Genomic DNA, 8,207 nt, shown 5'->3' with positions numbered 1-8,207 from the left:
ATTGCTTAATAAAACTTTTTGAGATAATTATTAGGATCAAATTGATGCTAACACTGATGCATAACAAATTGTGCTTCAAGCCTTCAATATAAGCCACTTTTGCTATGGATATGTTCCCTTTGATGAGTGTGCCATACCCCTTGATTGTACCCTTGCTGTTGTCTCCAAAAGTCATAAAACCTCCAGATTTTTTGATGAAGGAGGAGAGTTGACTTCTATCACCAGTCATGTGCCTGGAGCAACCTGAATCCATGTACCATGGTTGCACACGCTGGTCATGCAAGATAAATTAAGGGTTTTTAGGTACCCATTTCATAATGGGTCCTCTCTTGTTAGTTGGGGATTTGACATCCTCTTTTTCATCAACCCTCTTGGATTTGAGCTGTTTTTCTTTGCCCTTAGCCTTTGTAGGCTTGGGCTTCTTCTTCATTTTTTCATGTGTTTTAACGTTTTCATATCTATAAACATGCTCAGAAAAAATGCAACAGTGATCTAACATATGATTCCTCAGAATTCGTAAAAGAGTTAAGCAATGACAGGTGGGAGTTTTTGGATAAGAGTGGTTAACAACTTTCTTTTTATTTGAAGAATTGGAAGTAGAAGCATAATGAAAATGTTTTGTCCTAGTATTGGTTGTTTTTACAAACTTCCTATCTAGCACATAATTTTTATTGGAAGGGGCAGACTTGGATTTTACTTCCTTTCTGAGGGGTTGATTGACATTCTTCCCTTTAGCTGAAGGAGATGAAATATGAAAGTTAGAATTTTCAGTAGCAAGACACTTTTGTTTCTGTTTAGGAGTGAACTTTATAAATTTAGAGCGAGGGGTCGGGCTTTGTGAAGTTTCCTTGGCAGACTTAACTTTATTCAGCCTTCCTTTTTCTAGGTCTGAGGAATTTTTAGCTTTTACGTACAAGTCTGGGAGGTCAGAATACATTGGGATTTTCGAAACTTGCGTTTTCTTATCCACAATTTTATTCTGGCGATTCACAGATTATTTCATCTTCAGAATCAGAATCAAGAAAGTCTCTTGTAGAACAAAATCAAAATTTTCATGAACGTTTTTAAGAGAGATGGGTTCTGAGGTTGAAGGTTCAGAACTGTCCTTTGGGAGATCCATCGCTTCTGATTTCATTGATGAATTTTCAAGTTTACTTGAATCATTCATCGATCCTTCAGATGATGGTTCCGTACTAAGATGTTCTGTTCCATCAATAGCACTTCCTGATGAACTTGTGGAAATGACAATCAGAGGCTCTAGTTTAACCATGAGGTTTCCATCGGTCTTTGGTTTTGAGGCATCATCCTTTTCATCAGGTTTCTTACTAGTGTTGCACTCATCAACCACATTTTGAAAATCTTGCCTCCAGAAAATAATTTTTCCATCGACTTTACTCTTTTGAAAGAAGCTTTGGGTTTAGGAGAAAAGTCGGGTTTTTGAATACATCCAAGTTTAAAAGTGGATTCAAGAGTGGTTCTCTTGTTTTCAATGAAAAAGTCAAGATCATTGAATCCTATTCCTTGGTAATCAGTTTGGCCATTAAGTTTTTCGTAAACATTTTGGGCATCTTTATATTTCTTCATCAAAAGTTCATTGGTTTGAAGCTTCTAATGAAGAATCTCCCTTTCTTTTTAAAAGAAGTCTTTAAGAGCTACCGAGTTCAGTCTTTCTGTCTCGGATTCTTTCAAGGCTTTCACCTTAATCTTTAGAGATCTTCTTGTTCAGTTCCAAAAGTTTCTCTTCTTCTGATTTTTTAAGAGATGCAATGCGAGTTTTTTTCTCTCTCTCTCTCTCTCTCTAATTCAGCTTTTTGTTCAGTAAGAAGATTAGTCTCTCTTTTGTTGAAACTAACTTCTTTTTCTACTTTTAACCTTTCAGATTTTTTAAAGTTCATTTTTTTTAAATTAAGAAAATCTTCTGAAAGTTTTTTGACCTTTAACTCTAACTCAGATGGAGCAGATTTGGTTTCATCATGGGAAGAATTATATACCTGCTCATTGGAGTCAGAAGTGGATTATGTAGTGAACTTGGCCATCAGACATATGAGTGCCTTGTCTTCTTCATCAGACGAAGAGTCAGACACCCAATTTTCTTTTTCAGCCATCAGGCTTCTTTCTCTTGGATTGTACTTGTTCTTGTAGTAGTCTGCATCCTTGATCAGACGTCCATTGCAGTCCTTTGAAAAATGGCCTAGCTTCCCGCACTAGTAGCATCGAAGACCATCTTTCCTTCCGTCTCCTCCTTCTCTTCTGTCTTCTCTTCTCTATCTTCTCTCTCTTCTCATCTTTCATCTCTCTGATGAAAATTTGACCGTCTTCTATCCATAGGCACGCTGGAATCTCTTCCTTCTGGAGTCTCTTCTATTATCCTTTTCGAAGGGTCTTTTGACGAACTTGTTCTGGAACTGTTTGGTTATCAAGGCAAGAAATTTGGCAAATGCCTTGAGATCATCATCAGAATCTGTCACTTCTTCTTCAGATTCAGATTCAACAACCAAGGCCTTTTTGCTCTTTTCTTTATGTTCCTTAGAAGAGCCCCTTGAAATCTCCTTTTCTTCAGACACTATGGCAAGAGGTCCTCCGATGGACACCTTCTTTTTTAGAATGTCTTGCTCTTGGGCAGCAAGTGTTCCATAGACATCATGAAGTGACCCGCTGTCTAAGTCTTGATTTGCTTGCAAAGACATAGACAGTTGAGTCCATTCATCACCGAGACTTTTAAGGAATAGAACGTTGTTTTCCTCTTTTGTCCTTGCAACGTCGTTTCTACGGCATTGATTTATCAAGGTGTTGAATCGGTCATAAGTCTTCTGAATTGGTTCATCATACAATGCTTTAAAATTAGTGTATTCATTTAAGCATTGCGCCCTTCGATTTTTCTTTGTTTTAGCTCCTCGTTCCAGTTGGCTCGCAAGTTCGTCCCATATCTCCTTGGCCATGGTACAAGCATCCAGAAATTGAAAAATCTCATTAAGATTGGCCATTATAATCAACTTCTTGGCCTTCTTGTCAGCTTCTACTCTCTCTATGTCATCCTCATCTGAATTGCTCTCATCCTTCACCATGTAGTAAGCTGCAACTTCTTCTGTAATGCTTGTTCTAGGAACTCTTGGGACAAGAGTTTGGGGAATATAGGGACCTTCCATCATAGATCTGAGGAGATTTCTGTCCATCCCCTCTAGAAAGTTCACCATTCTTATCCTTCATTGCAGATACTCTTCACATTGAAGAGGTGGAGGCTTAGTGAGGGAACCAACGCTATAAGCAAAATTCCAGTTGGCCATTGAAGAGATTTTAAAGAGAAGAAGAAAATATGAGAATGAAGAAAAATTGAGAGATTTGAATACTCAGATTCAAATTGATCGTTTTGATTGGAAATCAATCAATTTGCTCTAATACCAATTGTTGATCCCAGATCTCTCAATATAACATGAAGATTTACGTTAAAGAACCTAAATCTATTGTATCTCTGAAGAATAGTGAAGAACAGCTTGTATGATATTCAAGAGAATATAAAGCTTCAAGAAATTTCACTATAATAATTGTAATGAGAAGCATTACTTATTTTACAAGAATTATGGGGTCTAACAAATTGTGAAACACTAGTATATGTGGTTGCTCGGCTAGTAACAGCGAGATCAGGTTCTCTTTTTCTTTTAACTTTGTACTTACATCCTTTATTTGATTTTTTCTCTGCTACTCATGCTCTCTATTTCATTTTCCCTCTAAGTATTATGAGGAGGTTCATCCCCATGAACATCCTCCCCAGCCCTCAATTCCTTTGACCCCTCACTTTTCAAACTAATGGGGTGGCCTTATTGGGTAGGGTTTACCAGTTCTGGTAGCCCATAGAAGAGAAATAGTTCCTAAGTTTTTAATTATCATATGGTAGATAATCCATAAGTTCAACATATAGTACTTGATGGTTTGGGAACTTTGACAAGGTCAAAGATTGCCTTAGAGAGTCAATTTTGAACTTTGGAGCTTGAACATCTTTCCTTTTTGGAAGCTGAGGTGTTTCTAGAAGTGCTCCTCTGATTACTAGATGCCAGAATCTCTGGTATGGAAGGTATATAGGAGGCTTTACCAAATAAGCATTTATGTCATTCATAAGCAATATGACCTAGTCATAGTGCTTGTTTGTAGCAATTCATGGAAAATGTAAGAATGGTTCTTTTTGTTTGGTCTTGACTGCCAGATTTCCCAGAAATACACCTATTGACAATTGAGAACAAGCAATACCATACAGAAGGTAGGAATTTTCTTTTGAATGAGCTCAAAAGAGGCAAAATTACCATTGTAACCAAGAGATAGGAAATGAACAATTTCTTCAGTAGATGGTAGATCATCAAAGTTAGTTTTTCCTTCAATCTCATCCTTGCCTGGTAGAGACAACATATTCCCTAAAGTAGATGCATTTATAGAGAAAGGAATACCAACAATCTTGGAGATGAGTTCCTTTTCTTTGTAATCAAAGGTCAAATGATGCCACCGTTGCTGAAGGTATTATAGTGGAAGAGTTGTCTGCTTGGTGAAAAGCTTCTTTTGATGATTTTTGATAATTTCCACAACGATCTTGTGATCATCTTTGAATTTTGCAGACTTCAAATCCAAAGCACAATTTTTCTTCTTGATTAGGTCAAATTTGCCACTAGACAGGTCATTGAGATCAAGAGTAGCTGAAGCAATAGAAGCAACAACACTTTAAGTTAGATGAATAATAGGAATTTTGTTGGGTCAAAATGTTGTATTCAAGTTCCTATGCTTAATTTGTTTTAGCTGTTTTGTAATTGTTAGCGTGTTTCCTTTTATAGTAAGTTTGTTTCCTATTTTGGTGGCTGCTATAAATAGCAGTTTTGTAGTTAGTTGTTAGTAGTAACAATCGGTTGTAACAGTTGACATAATCATATGTATACTTTGTGAGATTGAGAGATTCTGTAAGAGTGATCAAGAACGCTGTTATCAGTTGACATCAATAAACTGACCGACTGATTCATATCATCATCTTTGTTCTTGATTTGATTGTTTGATTGAATTGTTGTTTGAGACTTGAATCTGGGATCACAATTGGTATCAAAGCGGATCAGAAGCAAACTGGATTGGATTTGGATTGAATTCTTGCTTTTCTGTTTCGAAGATATTGGATTTCTGTTCTTGAGAATTTTGTTCAATTTGGACTGTTTAATCCATATTTGTTGTATTGGTTTGAGTTCAATTTGTTTCTACATCATTTTTGAACCAATTTGTGCAAGAAAGTTGCATATTTTGCAATTTTTGGGCATTTTCGAGTAAATTTCTTGATTTCTGGTTTGAAGTCATATTCATCAGACAATGAATATTCATCGTCCGATGAGTGTTTTTGTTATCGGTTGTTGAATGTTCTTGAGCTTATCGTGCATACTTGAAATTGTTTTCATCGCTCAAGTTCATATTCTGGTTAAATGTTTTACTCATAGTTCAATTCTATTGGAATTTTTCTAAGAGTTGTGACTTATCGCTTGTTTGTTGAGCGATATCTAGTTTTCATCACCCAATACTTGAGCGATTTGCATTGCTTGAGGTGATCATCGCTTGGTCTTTTGTCCGATAATCCTCCTTATCAATCACAAGCTTGTCCGGATACCTTGCTTCATCATTCAACTTGTGTCCGGATACCTTGCTTCATCATTCAACTTGTGTCCGGATACCTTATTTTGTCGCTCATCATTTGCTAAATTGTTTAAGTAATCTTCATTGGTCATAAGTTTTCCGATATCCTATCTTCATCGATCATAAAATTTGTCCGATAATATTCCTTATCATTCATAGCATTGCTAGATATAGTGTTATCCGATAACCTTCCTTATCGACCAAGCTTTGTCCGATAACTAAGCTTTGTCCGATAACCTATCTAGTCCGGTAGAGCGTTGTCTGACAACCTCATTCTTTGTTGTCTGATATCTTGAATGTTGAGCTCTGTCTGATAAGAAACTTTTGTCGAAAATTTTCAAGTATCAAGAAATTCTTTGTGTTGTTTTCAAATCCAGTCCTTGTTATTTTCTGTAAAGATCAAGTTCAAGTCTTATTTGCAAAATGTCTAAAGACATGTTGAGCATTGGTTCAGATTCAAAGCCTCATGTTCTTGATGTTGGAGAATACATGCAATGGAAAGTTTGGATTGTCTATTTCCTTGATAATAAAGATGAGAAGTTGATGCAATCCATAAAGAATGAACCTTACATTAGCTATATGGATCTGAATAGACATCTGCTGATGGCATTGTTGTTCCTGATTCTAAAAGAAAGAAAGATCCTCAATATTTCACTGAAATAGAAAAGCAAAAGTTTTTAATTGATGAGAAAGCATTGACTTATATGTTCATGGACATTCTGAACGAACATTTCAACAGAATAGATAGTAGAGGATCAACAAAAGAACTATGGGATGAGCTTCAGAAACAAAAGCTTGGTAGTGAGAAATCTATCCAGACAATAATGAATCAGTATATTAGTGCATATGAAGGATTCAGGGCTAGAAAGAACGAACCAATCACTAAATCGTACAATAGGTACAATGTGATTCTGAATGACTTAAGAAGCAATTGAATTTATAAATCCATGTCTGAGATAAACTACAAGTTTCTGAAGAATCTGAAGCCAAATTGGAACACTCTCACAGTGAATTTGCAGATGAATAAGAATATGTCAGAGGAAGACATACATGATTTGTATAGTATTTTTTATGAACAAGAGGAAACTGTGAGAAAGTTGTTGAACAAAAAGAAGAAAATTGCTGACTCCTTGGCTCTACTGTCTGGAAAGCAAGAAAAGAGTAGAACTAAAGCAAAGAACTCAAAGTCTTTGAAGACAGAATTATTAAAACAGTATGAAAGTGAATCAATTGAAGATTCCTTTGCTAATTCTGATGATGATGTTTGTGAGTTCTCTAAGAAACTGGCTTTGCTGACTAAGAAGTTTCAGAAGAGATTTGGGAAGAAGAAATTTGTGAAGTATGATAAGATCAAAGGGAAAGAGTTCAAGCAAGAGAAGTTCTCCAAAGCCAGAGACCAAAAAGAGGCTAAAGTTGAAGAAAGCAGATTCTTCAACTACGGGAAGCCTGGTCACTTTATCAAGGATTGTCGTTTCAAAAAGTTCAAGGAATCAAATTATTATCTCAAGAAGGCTTATTTGGTAAAAGCTCTTGAAGACGACAAGGCCTTGGTAGTTGATGAAGATAGTTGGCTGATAGATTCATCAAATGATGAAGTTGCACACTTTACTGAAGTCAACATGTGTCTGATGGCAAAGACTGAAGCAGAAAGCTCATCATCTGACAATGAATCTGAGGTACAAAATTCTTTAAAGGCTGAACTTATGAAAGAAATTGAAACTATGAATGTTGAGTTTAAAATCTTGAAAGAAATACTTGAAGGTGAAAGAGCTTTAATACTTAAATTCAGAGAAGAAAGCTGTGGCTATAAATGTCTAAGTGAGGGTCTGATATAAGAGCAAAAAAATCCTTAGATCTAAAAAGACCAAAATTGAAAATGACTTTCAGTTAAAGAAGTTGAGTGAAGTAGAGTGCGAAAGAGATAACATTCAATTAAAGTTTGACATGATTTTTACTAAAAGAGTAACTCTTTATGATAAAATTAAACAATTGGAAGATATTAATTTCAAGAGAGGCCAATCTGAACAAACTCTGAAGATTTTAACAAATAAACCCAACGATACAAGATTTTATAATCCGTAAATGGGTTTCGGTTTGCAGGAAAATGACACGTTGAAAAAGGCCCCAAAATCTTTATATGACTTTGATCAATGGGAGTCTGCTAAATTTGTAATTCCGTCTGTTAGGGAAATCGTCATTAAACCGGAATCAGAATCACCTATTTTTAATAAAAGTGATGGTGATAAAACTGATGAAGAAACTTTCAATAAATCAAATTTTAAATCAGATAGGTTAAAACATGATGATCTAAACTCAAGCTACGAGACTAGAGAAATTACTTTTTCACATACCGAGCTTGATTCATTGTATCCTGCTGAAAGTTTTCAAAATAAAACTTCATCTATTTTTGAATCATCTTCTAAAAATTCTGAAAAACTTTCTGAATTTGTTGAGAACATGGCTCCAGAAATTTTTGAAAATCTTTTGGATGAGTCAGATTTAGATTCAAAAACTGAGGTGATATATGACTCCGATAAGATTGAAGATATTATCGAGCA

Source organism: Cynara cardunculus (genome assembly GCF_001531365.2).
Source record: "Cynara cardunculus var. scolymus isolate 2C chromosome LG 10, CcrdV1, whole genome shotgun sequence".
In the NCBI taxonomy this organism is placed as follows: domain Eukaryota; kingdom Viridiplantae; phylum Streptophyta; class Magnoliopsida; order Asterales; family Asteraceae; genus Cynara; species Cynara cardunculus.
This window is presented reverse-complemented; position numbering follows the sequence as displayed.